We start from the raw sequence: 15,153 nt of genomic DNA, 5'->3' as shown, positions 1-15,153 counted from the left end.
CCCGTAGCCGGGTTTCCCTGCGAGTAGGGGAGGCGCTAAAGGTGCCAGCCGAATCCCAGGTCCACAGGCTTCTCCCGCCTGTGGTTTTTGATGGGTCTCCGCCTCGCCGTGGCGGTCCAGACCCTAATTTTCACGGAGCGGGTTCCTCCAGATCAGAGGAAGCCCGCCATTGCTGGTGGCGCTAACCCGGAAGTCAACAACTGAGGATTTATAGCTGTGCAAACCTGAGAAGGTTCAGGTGGGGCAGGTCAGGAGAGGTGGGATCCTGGCTCTTGAGACGCTTACAGGGCGGGGTAGATGGCTTGATTGGCTATGCCACAGTGATTGCCAGTGCCCTTCACCAATCGCATGTAGCCTTGCTCTCCCCATTTCTCAGACCAGCTGACAGAGAAAGAGAGAGAAAGGAGGGATCAGTACATTATTTTATTTCATGCAATTTATATACCACTTGATTGTAAAAAAAAAAGCCCCCCAAACCCTCTAAAATCTCTTTTTTTAAATTATATTTTGTTAAGTTTCCAGATGTTTAGCATATATGTTGGTACTAAAGGGTTAAGAGGTAACAAGTCGCTCTAATCACTGAGCAGCTGGAAGTCATTAAGCATCCAGGAATGTGAGTTAGTTTGTATAAATAGTCAGTTCACCCGTGTGTTTTCTCTCTCTCCCCCCCCCCCTTGACCTGACTCGCAGACTCAGTTTGTGGCCATGGGCGTGTTTGCTGATATGAGTTAAGTTTAGAGTAAAGTTTTCTTTATGCCGGAGATAAAAGCATGTGTGCTTTATCGCCAGGGTTTTTCTTTTGTAAATAAGGTTGTTGTTTTTTCTGAGTTCCAAAGTGCTTGGTCCAGGATTCTTCATTGAAAGGTACTGACTCTCCTGCTTTCTTCAACCGCTGCACGAAATTCTCTGCTGAGATAAGATTTATGGCGTTGGAAGCGCACTGGACGTTTACTTAACATTAAACTAATTAAAGTTTAATGGACAATATACAATCAAAACACAATTTCATCTTTTCTTGATTTTTTTATCTGCTTCCCACAGTTTTCCATGGAGGAGTTGTTTTTCTCCTTCTGCTACACCCTCTCTTCTATTAAATCATAAGCACAGTATTATAATCTAATTACTTCTGTTGCTCATATCTCAAATCCTGCTTGCGAGTTCATCATACTATAATGTTTCTTTAAATTGTTATGGAACAGAAGGGGGGGCATATATGTGAAGTTTTGTTTTCAGGGAGGACTCCGGGGGGGCTTGAGGCGATGACCTCAAGGGCGCCCGGCCCTGCAGAGATCCCCTGACCCCTTCACTGTATTGCACCAAGCACCACACGAAACCCAAACCCCCAAAATAACGGTGCCTTTTCCCCTCTCTGATGCCCCCCCCCGCCGCCCAAATGCAAGCAAAAATAAAGAAGGCCGGTTAGTTACCTCAGTCCGGCCGCCTGGATACACTCCTGATCCTGATATTGATCCCAGAAGGAAGAGCAGCAAAAGAGGCTTGAGCCCAGGAGTCAGCCTCCTTTCCTTTGGCCTTAGGCCCACCCCCGGCCGGCTGTCCATTGTCCTCCCTGGCCGGGGGCGGGTCAAAGGCCAGCTCAGGCAGGTGGGTGGCACCCGCCCAGGTGAGCCTCGCTTGGTGCCACAAACCCCGCCCACCTGTGAGGAAGGGAGGGCGGATATTGTTTTCTGATTGTAGGTACTTAGAATGTTCCTCCCAATACATATCCTGCATTTGCATGCTCCCCCCTCATACCCCATATGTTAATCTTGTCTAACCCTCCCCTTTTCTGATGTAATGGTGATGTAGTAGTAATGTGGTGATGATGCTTTTCGAACTGTATCTTGGGAGATGGTGGGAAGTTCTAAAAGTCCTTGACGCCCCATCCTCGGGGTTCAATCTTGCCTTGAACCTGTTGCGCAATAAAAGTGGATCTTCTTCAATTTGCTTCGGTCGCTGGCTGTACTCCTTTTATTCTGCAGGGACCCGCGGGCTCAGCCCAAAGAGCTAGGTGGCTGAGCAGCCTCGCACCTAGATTTTCCATAACAAAATAGTCCAAAAAAGGCATCTATTTGTCCATAAAACAATCGTCATTAGATTCTCTTAATTTTGCTGTTAATTTTGAGAGTTCTGCAGAGTCCATTATCTTACTTTTCCATTCTTCTTTGGTGGGAACTTCTTCTTCCTTCCATTTCTGCGCATTTAAAATCCTAGCCGCTGTTGTTACATAAGCAACTTTAATATTTTAGGGGATTTCTGCCCCTATAATCCCTAATAGAAACGCTTTGGGCATTTTGGATATCTTTTTTATTTCATCATGTTTCATTTCCCAAAATTCCCTTGCTTTCTTGCAATTCTACCACAGATGAAAAAAAGATCCATCTGCGGGTTTACACTTCCAGCAATTGTTAGGAATATTCTTATACATTTTAGATAATTGGTTAGGTGTTAAGCAATACATGTAATTTTCATGTAATTTACTTTTAAAGCATACCAAGCAGTATATTTCATATCTACTTTCCACAGCTTTTCTCATGCACTTATTTCCATATTATGTCCCAGATCTTTAGCCCAGTGTATATTCTTGATTTAACCATTTCGTCTTTCATATCCCATTCACTCGCCGACGTTGGGATACAGGGCATAGCCCATAAATGGCTGTGCTCTTTTATCTCTGGTCGGGGACAGAGGATGGCACTAGGGAGGGAGATGTCGTTATGCCACTCCTTGGTGTGTGGAGTGCCGCAGGGCGCAATCCTCTCCCCGATGCTTTTTAACAGCTTTATGCGCCCCCTTGCCCAGATTGTCCGGGTTGTCACCAATATGCTGATGACACTCAGCTCTATCTGCTGATGGATGGCCATACCGACTCGGCCCTGGACACACTGACCAGATGCTTGGAAGCTGTGGCTGGATGGTTTCGTGGGAGCAGATTGAAATTAAATCCTTCGAAGACAGAGGTCCTCTGGCTGGGTCGGGATGGTATGGGGATGAGGGACCAACTCCCTTCTCTTGTGGGGGCCCAGTTAGTGCCATTGCCTTCCGTTAAGAGTTTGGGTGTAATCCTTGATGCCTCCCTTTCCATGGAGATGCAGGTTACAGCAACAGCCAAAGCAACATTTTTCCACCTTCGCCGCATCAAGCAGTTGGTCCCTTACCTTTCCTGCCCCAATCTGGCCACAGTGATCCAAGCGACGGTCACCTCCAGGTTTGACTACTGTAATTTGCTCTACGCAGGGCTGCCCTTGAAGCTGTCCCAGAAACTCCAGCGAGTGCAGAATGCTGCAGCGAGGCTCCTCATGGGGTCCCTGCCATGGGAGCATATTCACCCAGTGCTTTTCCAGCTGCACTGGCTCCCGGTGGAGGACAGGGTCAGATTTAAGGTGCTGGTTTTGACCTTTAAAGCCCTTCACGGCCTAGGACCCTCGTACCTACGGGACCGCCTCTCCTGGTATGCCCCACGGAGGACCTTAAGGTCCATAAATAGCAACACCCTAGAGGTCCCGGGCCCTAAGGAAGTTAGATTAGCCTCAACCAGAGCCAGGGCCTTTTCAACACTGGCTCCGGCTTGGTGGAACGCTCTGTCTCATGAGACCAGGGCCCTGCGGGATCTGATTTCTTTCCACAGGGCCTGTAAGACAGAGTTGTTCTGCCTGGCATTTGGCTTAGAATCAGTTTGATTCCCTCCCCCTCTTTCTTTTTCCTTTCTCCTCCTGTGAAGAGGCTGCATCTTAATGTTTTAATGTTGTATTTTAATCTTGCTTTTTAAATTGTATTTTAATCAACTTGTTTTTATTATTGGTTGTTAGCCGCCCTGAGCCCGGTCTTGGCTGGGGAGGGCAAGGTATAAATAAAATTTATTATTATTATTATTATTATTATGATGATGCATGTATGCACGAGCGCCGAAACCCAGAAGTAACCCATTCTGGTACTTCTGTGTTCGGCGTGGTGCGCAACCTGAAATTGCATAACCTGAAGCATCTGTAACCCGAGGTACTACTGTATTAAACTGCTGCAAAAGGGTCCCCACTCCCCACATGCAGGAGGGTGGAGGAACCCAGAGCAATGGTGTGCAAGCCCTTATGTAGACTTTTGAAATTGCCCACCCTGTAGCTCAAGACCACCCCCCAAAACATCATACATACATCACGGAAGGAGGTGTCTCTAGCAGACATACATCACAGGAAGCAGTCTACAGCAGACATCCTGTCTGTCAGGATACCTGTTAATGGTCATTGATTGCATTGCCTGGGCAGCCTGGCCATTCTTTTGTAATGGTAAATATTTTAGTTCCTGAATCCAGGTCACAGGCTCACCCTATTCATGCACAAATATGCCCTTAAGACAGGATTTGTGAGCAAAGAGACAATGGGGAGGCTTTCTCATTTCCTTCCTCACTGCAGAGAAATATTTGAGGTCAATTTGGGAGAGTCAAAATGGATTCAGGACTATTTTCCTGTACTGTTTCAGACATGTGGTTTATAGATTTATGTATGTGCTTGCCTGGTACATTTATGAACATTTATTTTATATCTTAGACCTTATAATTCTCATAACAATCACTTGCTGGCGACCATGAGGGGAGAAGAGGGCTGCTCTTGTGCCCAAATCCTGCTCCCAGGCTTGGGGGCATCTGGTTGGCCACTGTGAGAACAGGAGGCTGGACTAGATGGCGCAATGACCTAGATGGCCCAAGACATTTGGGCACCTGAGGCAACCACTCAATGGTGTCCCACCACCAAGGGTGGGAGGAGACATGCTTCCCATAGCCAAGGGGCCGCTATAGAGGCTGGAACTGCTGCCCTGTGGATCCTGCAGCCTGAGGCAGTTCCGTCACCTCACCTCATGGGTGGGCCAGCCCTCGCAGAAGGGCTTCTCTGATGTTCTTCTGTGCTTTTCCCGACCATTCCCGCCCCGGCTCAAATACCCCTTTGGTCACCTGTTCTTTAGGATCCAATAAGCCATGTTGTTTCCACCGTCCTGGAGCATCCCATAACCAACCGCCAGCATGGTGTGGCTCACCAGCTGGGTACACAAGGAGCTGTCAAATACCCGTGGCAGGAGAAGAGATCTGGAGTGAGGCAGGATCAGAAAGGGGCAAAGCGGAGAGGAAGGCGCACCCAAGGGGGCTTCATCCAATGTGAGCCTTACTTGCAGCAGATCCTCCAATATGAATGCAGGTGACATATTTAACATAAATACAAATTTAATAAACAAATAAAATAAAAATGACCAACTGAGACTACTCAGAGTAGACCATAGTCAGCTGCACAAACACTCCAACACCACCATCACTCTGAAATCTAGTTATCTACTTTGTGTGTCAAGTATGACTTTCCAATGGGAAGCTTTTTGGGTTTAAAAAAGGAAATAAATTCCAAAGAGGGAAGGGGTATGGAGAAGGGCTGTAGAAAGTCAGGGCTTGTCCTGCCATCCCAAGGAAAACTGCTCTTTAGCGCTCAATAGGCAATTTGGGTTTTCCCTGGATTGCCATTTGTTCCAATTGATCACCAAAAGCGCCAGTTTTCCCTCGGAAAGGAGCAGGGCAAGGGAGAGAGCACTTGGACCACACTTTCTGTGGCACACAGGTAGAAGTGTGGGTGAGCTCTTTGTGTAGACAATCATGAGGTATATATTACAGACCAGGGGTCAGCAAACTTTTCCATCAGGGGGCTGGTCCACTGTCCCTCAGACCATGTGGTGGCCTGGACTATATTTTGGGGGAGGAAAAAAAAGAATGAATTCCTATGCCCCACAAATAACCCAGAGATGCATTTTAAATAAAAGCACACATTCTACTCATGTAAAAACACCAGGCAGGCCCCACAAATAACCCAGAGATGCCTTTTCAATAAAAGGACATATTCTACTCATGTAAAAACACGCTGATTTCCAGGCCATCCACGGGCTGGATTGATAAGGCGATTGGGCTGGATCCGGCCCCTGGGCCTTAGTTTGCCTACCTATGTTATAGACCAATGGCCTGACTTCCTATAATACAGCTTCCTCTTTAAATCAGGCCCATGAGGACTAGAATCTTACTTTATAAACAAGGTAAGGAGTGTAGCTCAGTGGCAGAGCATTTACCACATCGGCTCAATCCCTGATGGCATCTCCAGGTGGGGCTGGGAGAGAGAGACCCCTCTGCCTGAAACTCTGCAGAGCTGCTGCCAGTCAGTGTAGACAATACTGAGCTAGATGGAGCAACGGCAGCATCCTCTGCTCCTGCACTCACTCTGCCTCATAGATGGGCTAGCTCTATAATTGTACAAACTTCCCCAACCATCCGATTTGATATAAAGATCCTGGTTTTTCGCATGTGGAGGGTCAGAATTCCAACGTTTTCAGGCACAGAACCCACCTTTAAGCCAAGCACATCCAGTGCAACATAAAAATATTTTGTGTGTGTGTGCGTGTGCGCTTTACAGTACTAGTACATAAAATCATATAGTGCAAAACCATATTAAAAAGTTTTAATAATAATAATAATAATAATAATAATAATAATAATAATAATTTATTATTTATACCCCGCCCATCTGGCTGGGCCTCCCCAGCCACTCTGGGCGGCTTCCAAAAAAACATTAAAATACTGCAATACATCAAACACTAAAAGCTTGCCTAAACAGGTGCTGGACCTCAGTGTCTGGGCAGAACGATGGGGGTGGAGACGCTCCTTCAGATATACTGGACCAAGGCCGTTTAGGGCGTTAAAGGTCAGCACCAACACTTTGAATTGTGCTCGGAAACGTACTGGGAGCCAATATAGGTCTTTCAAGACCGGTGTCATGTGGTCCCGGTGGCCGCTCTGCGTCACCAGTCTGGCTGCCGCGTTCTGGATTAGTTGTAGTTTCCAGGTCACCTTCAAAGGTAGCCCCACGTAGAGTGCATTGCAGTAGTCCAAGCGGGAGATAACCAGAGCATGCACCACTCTGGCGAGGCAGTCCGCAGGCAGGTAGGGTCTTAGCCTGCGTACCAGATGGAGCTGGTAAACAGCTGCCCTGGACACGGATTTGATCTGTGCCTCCATGGACAGATGGCTGCGCACCTGGTCCTTCATGGCTGCGCACCTGGTCCTTCAGGGGCACAGTTGCCCCATTCAGGACCAGGGAATCCTCCACAGCTGCCCGCCTCCTGTCCCCCAAAAACAGTACTTCTGTCTTGTCAGGATTCAATCTCAATCTGTTAGCTGCCATCCATCCTCCAACCTCCTCCAGACACTCACATAGGACCTTCACCGCCTTCACTAGTTATGATTTGAAAGAGAGGTAGAGCTGGGTATCGTCTGCATACTGATGAACACTCAGCCCAAACCCCCTGATGATCTCTCCCAGCAGCTTCATATAGATGTTGAAAAGCATGGGGGAGAGGACAGAACCCTGAGGCACCCCACAAGTGAGAGCCCAGGGGTCTGAACACTCATCCCCCACCACCACTTTCTGAACACGGCCCAGGAGGAAGGAGCGGAACCACTGTATAACAGTGCCCCCACCTCCCAGCCCCTCAAGATGGTCCAGAAGGATGTTATGGTCGATGGTATCAAAGGCCGCTGAGAGATCCAGCAGAACTAGGAAACAGCTCTCACCTTTGTCCCTAGCCTGCCGGAGATCATCAACCAGTGCGACCAAGGCAGTTTCAGTCCCATGATGAGGCCTGAATCCCGGCTGGAAGGGATCCAAATGGTCCGCTTCTTCCAGGCGTGCCTGGAGTTGTTCAGCAACCACTCGCTCAATCACCTTGCCCAAGAATGGAAGATTTGAGATTGGGCGATAGTTGGCCATCGTGGCTGCGTCTAAAGATGGTTTTTTAAGAAGCGGTTTAATAACCGCCTCTTTCAGCGGGTCTGGGAAGACTCCCTCACGGAGGGAAGCATTCACCACCCCACGAAGCCCATCGCCCAGCCCTTCCCGGCTAGCTTTTATAAGCCAGGATGGGCAAGGATCAAGGAGACAGGTGGTTGGTTTCACTCGTCCAAGCAGCCTGTCCACATCCTTGGAGGTAACAGATTGGAATTGATCCCACACAACTTGACTAGACAGGACTCTAGCACTCTCCCGTCCCGGCCCTGCTCCCATGGTGGTGTCTACCTCTTCCCGAATCTGAGTGACTTTATCTGCAAAAAACTTTGCAAAATCATTGCAGGACATCATGTGGCCCGTACTGGGCCCCGATGTAGCAGGTGGTTCCGCTAAATTGCGAACCACCTGAAAAAGTCTCCTGCTGCTGTTTTCTGCAGATGCAATAGAGGCAGTGAAGAAAGTCTTCTTCGCTGTCACTACCGCCACTTGGTAGGCTCGACATTGAGCTCTAACCCGTGTCCGGTCAGCTTCAGAATGAGTTATCCGCTACCGGCGCTCTAGCCGTCTCAACGATTGTTTCATTGCCCTCAGATCCGTGGAAAACCACAGGGCTGTGTGGGCTCCATGAAATCGGAGAGGGCTCTTCGGAGCCAAACAGTCGATAGCCCTGGTTAACTCCACATTCCAGTGGGCCACCAGGGAATCAGCTGAAAGGCCATCAACATGGGATAAAGCATCCCCTACCACTCTCTGGAAACCATTTGGATCCATTAAGTGGCAGGGGCAGACCATCCGAATCCAGAAATCAGCTAACTATTGTGGGAAGATGCATTAGACCTGGAGTGGAAAAGTTTTCAGCAGGTGTTTAGAAGTCGGCACAGGTGGTGCCTGCTGGCTTGCTAGTGGCAGAGAGTTCCACAGGATAAGGTCACAGGATAGGGTTCTGATTCTTGTTGCTGTCAGGTGAGCCTGAGTTGGGGAACGGCCCTACAATGCTCCTGCAGGTGATCTCAGTAACTGAGCTGGGAAAGAAGGGTTCAGGTGATCCCTGAGGCAGCCTGGACCTAAGTTGTTCAGGGATTTGTAAATCAATGCAAGGACTAAACATGGCTTAGCAGGGGTTGGGCAGCTGGTACAGATATTTTTAACAAGGGTGTCTCTTGTCCTCAGCCAGATGTCCCCATCAGCAGCCTGGTCACTGCATTCTGCACCCACCAGTGCTTCCAAACCAGGTGCAAAGGGCAGCCCCATGTGCTGAACATTGCAGTAGTCCAACCTCAAACTCACCACTGCATGGACTACAGTGGCCAGGCTACAAGTGTCTGGCACTGCTGCTGCGGCCCACCTTAGAAATGAGGCCCACAAATTAGCCATCTGTGCCCAGGAGTTGCCTGTTATCCCTTAGCTTGTTAGGTATAATTGCACACTGAAATGGAGAATGCCTGTATGTATGCTGCTAAGGTACCTGAAGAAGTGTGCATGCACACAAAAGCTTATACCCAGAACAAACTTAGTTGGTCTCTCAGGTGATACTGGACAATTTTTTAAATTTATTTTGACTGCATCAGACCAACACAGATACCTACCTGAATCTAGTATGTTGCTAAGGTTTTAACATTGGAAAATCCCATTGTATACTAAGTGAGAAAGAGCTCTCTCTAAGCATCTAGCTGAGTCAATAATTAACTGTTCATATTCTCTGCTAGCCTTCATGGGGGAGTTTAACCTTAGATGATGCAGTTAATGTATTCAATTGCAAATTCACCATTTTGGAGGGAGCTGGCTTGGTTTTTTTGTTCCCAAACGCAGTGAGAGGAGGATGTGATAAGATGTACCTCCAGGAGCTGCACAGAGACACAGTATGGATTTTTGCTCTGGTCATAATTTAAGAAGAGCCTATCCTTGATGCAAATGCATTTTACAACTTTCTGGAAGTATTGCTGATTGTTTTGTACCTGTTTAAAGCTTTGAATTATATTTATGGATCTGGGCATAATTTTTTTCCAAAAGGAGTCAGTTTTTATGCACCCAATTGCTTCATTCTGCGCAATATTAATAATGGCAATATAGCTGCCACCAAAATCACGCTGAAGGCTGCCACCCTCTCCAAACGTTTGGCCCTCACCTGACTTGTAGAAATGGAAGTAGAAGCTCCTGCTGTCCACGGCCACCGAAACCGGCCCAGTCGTTGCCACAGCCTGCTCCAGGGCCACCTCGCTCCCCACTGGGACCACACAACGGATGTGCAGTTGGCCGTGCGGTCCTGCGAGTTGTAACTGCACACGGATCCATCCTGCAGAGAAGCGACAATCACCTGGAGGCGGTTGCAGAGCAGGGCGAGTGAGGAAAGTGGCTTGGGCAGATTCCCCAGGGCTGCATTTGCAGCTCCAAAGAGCCAGGGCTCAGTGCGCCTGGCTGTTAATCAGAAGGCTGGTGGTTCAAGCCAACCCACATAGGGCTGTGGGCAGGATTCTTGCATTGCAGGGGATGGACTAGTGGACCCTCCCAACTCTACAATTCTATGAATGACAGAAACTCAGTTTGGAAACTGAACTCCACAAAAAAGGGAAAACATTTCAATCTGCCCTCCTCAGAGGAAGGGCTGTAGTGCAGACTTTGCAAGGTTATGAATGATCGACGAGAAGCGGACTTTACTGAGCAGTTTGCTGCTTCCAAACTAGGTGTAGAATTTGGTGTGGGCTTATGCATTTCCTTCCTGCACTAGTCCCAGTGGTGCAACCTGTTTTGACAGTGCCCAGCGCAAGGCAAAGATTGCACCCCCTAATCTCCTTGTGGGTGTCGTGCAGGGGGCAACAGGTGGACTTCTCTGCACCCCTGAGGGGACCACTCCTCACAAGGTCGCCTGCCGGTCACCACACTTGCCCTTTCAGCTCAGTGAGCTCCCAGTGGGAGCAGCGGTGGTGCTCCTTGGCAGGCTTGGCAGCACCCCTTTAAAGCCCTAAACAGCCTCAGTCCAGTATACCTGAAGGAGCATCTCCACCCCCATCTTTCTACCCGGACACTGAGGTCCAGCGCCGAGGGCCTTCTGGCAGTTCCCTCCCTGCGAGGAGCCAAGTTACAGGGAACCAGGCAGAGGGCCTTCTCGGTAGTGGCGCCCTCCCTGTGGAACGCCCTCCCACCAGATGTCAAAGAGAAGAACAACTACCAGACTTTTAGAAGACATCTGAGGGCAGCCCTGTTTAGGGAAGCTTTTAATGTTTAACAGACCACTGTATTTTAATACTATGTTAGAAGCTGCCCAGAGTGGCTGGGGAAACCCAGTCAGATGGGCAGGGTATAAATAATAAATTATTATTATTATTATTATTATTATTATTATTATTATTATTATTATATATTATTATCCCAGCAGCACTGGAGCTGCAGCTACAGCAGGCCGAGGAGGAGGGTGGCGGAGAGCAGCTGAGGCTCCTGGCATAGTCCTTCCCCAGGTGCCACTCCTTGGATGTGCAGCACGAGGGCGGGTGCCAGCCGTCCAGAGAGGAGCACACTGAAGGCGCCTGCCTGATGTCAATCAGCAGGGAGTTCCAAAGTGCTGCCACACTAAAAGATTGATTTCTTGTTAGATGAAACAGAGGTCTAGCAAAAGGCTCCCTTCTCTCCCTAATTTACTAATTGTGTTTTCCACCTTCTGTGAAGGGCATGTTAAGTATTATTATTATTATTATTATTATTATTATTATTATTAATTTAATTAACATTGAAATAGAAAATAACTCTGTATATGCTTGTATGTGTGCTGCTGAAAATTGGAAAATCCCATTGGGCTATAATAAAGCAAAGCAGATCCTTCTGAGCATCATGAATGGGTCTGCGCATGGTGTATGCTCAGAAGTGGAGGGAAGATACCAACAAAGGAGGAATGGCAGACAAAGTTAATAGAATATATAGAAATGGCAAGATTGACAAATAGAATAAGGGTCAGGATAAAAAAAAAGTATTTGAAGATGGCTGGAAATGTTTTATAGATTATTTGGAAACATATTGAAAGCATGTCAAAAAGTTAACAGTAAAAGCAGTAAGAAATATTGAGATAGAAAGTTGAGAAAAAATAAGATATGGGGGAAACTAGAATATGTAGTGGAAAATAAAGTTTCATGTGTAAAAATGGAGTTTCATGTGTAAAAATGTGTAAAAATGGAAATGATAAACAGTACTTCCGGGGCAGGCGCCTCCAGCAATGGCAGAATTCCTCTGACCGGGAGGAATCTGCTCCGTGGAAATCTGGGTCTGGCCGCCACGGCGAAGGCGGAGACCCATTAAAATCACAGGCGGGAGAAGCCTGTGAACGTGGGATTCAGCGGGCACCTTTTGCGCCTCCCCCACTCATGGGGAACCCCGGTTTTTGGGGCTCCGGAGCGACGTGGGGTGAGTGGCGCGGTGCATCAAATCGTCTGCTTCTTCCACGGAGCGAAGCCGCATAGCTGTTGCCGGAGAGCGCTGACCTTTTCCTGTGGACAATTTGACTTTAAAGTAATTACCCGTGAGTAGAGCTGAAACGGAAGAATTGGATCTCTAAAAGTTTAATTTGGTATCGTAACAGGGAGGTTCAAAACAGGAAGTCCGCCTTCCCTTTTTGTAAATAGACTGAGGCAACGAAGTTGCAAGCTGGAGTCCTGGAAGGTCTTTTGTAAAAGATCAAATTTCCAACAGTAAAGAACATTAAACCCCCTCTTGGAGGCAGGAGAAGAGAGGGGGAAGTTGTGGATTGAGTATGCCTGCGGGAGAGAGCGAAGAGGCTTAAAACACCGCCGCTCTGACCCTGGAAACGGGCTGCTAGTAAGACTGATGTTTGTTTGGTTTTTTTGGAATGTTCATTGACAGCGCTTAGAACGTTCATTGACAGCTAGCTCAATAAGAGAAATACATTGTTTCTACTGTTTCCGGTTGTTTTTAAAAAAGGAAGAAAGTAACTGAAAATTGAAACTAACTTCGGATTATTGAAACTGTGTTTAAAAGAGGACATATTGACCGATACAAATACAACCTGTTTTCCCCTAGTGGAAGCTTTTGAAATTGGTTACTTTATAGGAGCTGGGCTAGGGGAATTTCCAGCTGCAAGATAAGAAAAGTGTGAGACTTTGGAATTGACCTTGAATCTCTTAAGTGTTATGGCAAACGGAAAGGAAAAAACAGACGGGATGTCGACAGAGGAGGCCTTAGTGACTGCATTATTGAAAATAAACGATTCGCTGGAACAACTCCATAAGAAAACAGATGCGATAAATGTGAAATTGGATGTTGCAAATATTGAAACTGATTTAATTGTAGAAAGTTTAAATAATTTGGGACAAAGGGTGAATACCAATTCAGAAACTACCCAGAAACTGATACAGGAATCTACTCTGATACGGCAAACTGCAGATGAAGTCAGGGAAAAAACCCTTGCTGCTGAATCTAAAGTAATACAGTGGTGCCCCGCAAGACGAATGCCTCGCAAGACGGAAAACCCGCTAGACGAAAGGGTTTTCCGTTTTTGAGTTGCTTCGCAGGACGAATTTCCCTATGGGCTTGCTTCGCAAGACGAAAATGTCTTGCGAGTCTTGAGATTTGTTTTCCGCTCCCCCCCCCTTTTTCTAAGCCGCTAAACCGCTAATGGCCTTTTAGCAGCTAAGCCGCTAAGCCAATAAGCCTTTAATAGCCGCTAAACCGCTAATAGCGCTAATCCGCTAATAGGGTTGCTTCGGAAGACGAAAAAACCGCTAGACGAAGACACTCGCGGAACGGATTAATTTCGTCTTGCGAGGCACCACTGTACAACTGGAGAGGAGAGTCCCATCCATACAAAGACAACTTGATGAACATAAGCTGACATTCGTTATGATTGAACTTAAAGAAGAACGGATGAATTTGAGGACGAGAGCCCTATCTGAATTGGAAAATGAAAGCCTGACAGAGTTTCAGGAGGCGACAGGACTAACATTGGTTGAGAAAAAGAGGTATTTGGGGGTTAGTGTGAATCTGCTTAAGGACAACTGTGAAGGATGTTGGATTGAAGAGAAGGGGGATTTGGAAATATGGACAAATCAGAAGTTGTTACTGTTGGGCCGAGTTATTGTGGTGGGGATGAGGGCTGCTGTGTTGCTGGGGATGTTGCTTTTGTTTCAAACATTGCAAGCTCTGGATGGGATGGAGGGTCCCAGGAGGTGGCAGAGGGATGCTCCTAGAGTTGTTTGGCAGGGCAGGAAGCCTCGAGTTAAGCTTAAGATATTGATGGATGCTAAAGAAGGAGGTGGACCTGCCCTGCCAGAGCTTTAAACTTCGTTGTGAACCATCTGCCTTTTGCTGGTTGAGAGAATGGTTGCTTCTTGAAAACACTGAAGTGTTGGACAATGGCAGACGAAGTTGATGGACTATAGGGAATTGGCGGAAATGACTGGCAAGATCCGAGACCAGGGTGAAGAGTTGGTGGAAGAAGATTGGAAAAAGTTTAAAGGCTATTTATAGAAATATTGTAAAATTAAGGAATGTTAGAAAAATGTTGGAATGAAATTACATGGCTTTAGTAGAAATGTCATAAGGAATTAAGTATAAATAGATTAATAGAAAATTAAAGGAAAAGTATGGCAAGAATGTGTTAAGATAATTATAGAACAGAAAACAGAGTAAGATGGAAAGGAATTGCTGAAACAAATAATAGAAGTGGAATACAAAAAGGGAGGTGTGAGGAAGTCGCTGGAAATAAGTGAATGAAATATAAGATATTGAAAATGTTTGAGGTGTTTTTAAATTGTTTTTGTTTGTTTTTGCTTGATTTGTTAGTCCATGTAGCGTTTTTGTATTGTATTCGTATTGTTTATCTTTTTTTCTTCTCTTTTTTTCTTTTTCTTTTTGTTTGTAGTGTTGTGTTGGAAATTTTGAAAAAGTAATAAATATCATTAAAAAAAAATAAAAATGGAAATGATAAACAAAAATAGAAAAAATAAAATAAATGGGTTGATAATCAATTTAGGATGTTCTCTGCTCTCTCATATTGTGTTTAACTTTAGATCATGTGAGAGGGTTATTCAATTGCAAACCGCCATTTTGAAGGGAGTTGCCTTTGAGTGTTTCTCTGGAAGCCACAGAGAACAAAGGCTGTGATAATGAGGTCTCTCCTGGAGAGAAAACAGCTGCGGACTAATGGAAGCTGTGGGGAGACACAGACCTCTGATTTTTGGTCCAAACAAAGAACTCACAGAACTTTCTTCAAAACAGAACATCAAACAATCAGTGTTACATCCAGATAGTTGTATAATATCATGTGCACATCCAGCATAGGTTCAGCTTCTTATAAAAACGAAATTTGGAGTAATTGAAGAAAGTTCTGTGAGGAAAGCTTTTGAGTCTGGAC

General features: G+C 46.5%; 1 pseudogene across 1 annotated transcript in view; it reads right to left on the bottom strand.

Moving 5' to 3' along the window:
• Positions 1 to 236: 236 nt before the first annotated feature.
• Positions 237 to 15,153, bottom strand: part of LOC308467794 (cathepsin L2-like) — a 62,655-nt pseudogene continuing 47,738 nt past the window's right edge. The window contains exons 5-7 of the transcript XR_013991567.1: positions 9,925 to 10,092; positions 4,940 to 5,054; positions 237 to 381 (exon numbers count right to left, since the gene is read on the bottom strand). The product of XR_013991567.1 is annotated as a cathepsin L2-like (transcript). The remainder of the gene's footprint in view (positions 382 to 4,939; positions 5,055 to 9,924; positions 10,093 to 15,153) is intronic.

The sequence above is a fragment of the Podarcis pityusensis genome (assembly GCF_964106645.2).
Source record: "Podarcis pityusensis genome assembly, chromosome: W".
NCBI classification, from domain to species: domain Eukaryota; kingdom Metazoa; phylum Chordata; class Lepidosauria; order Squamata; family Lacertidae; genus Podarcis; species Podarcis pityusensis.
The sequence above is the reverse complement of the archived record's forward strand: the minus strand, read 5'-3'. Positions and strand labels throughout refer to the sequence as shown.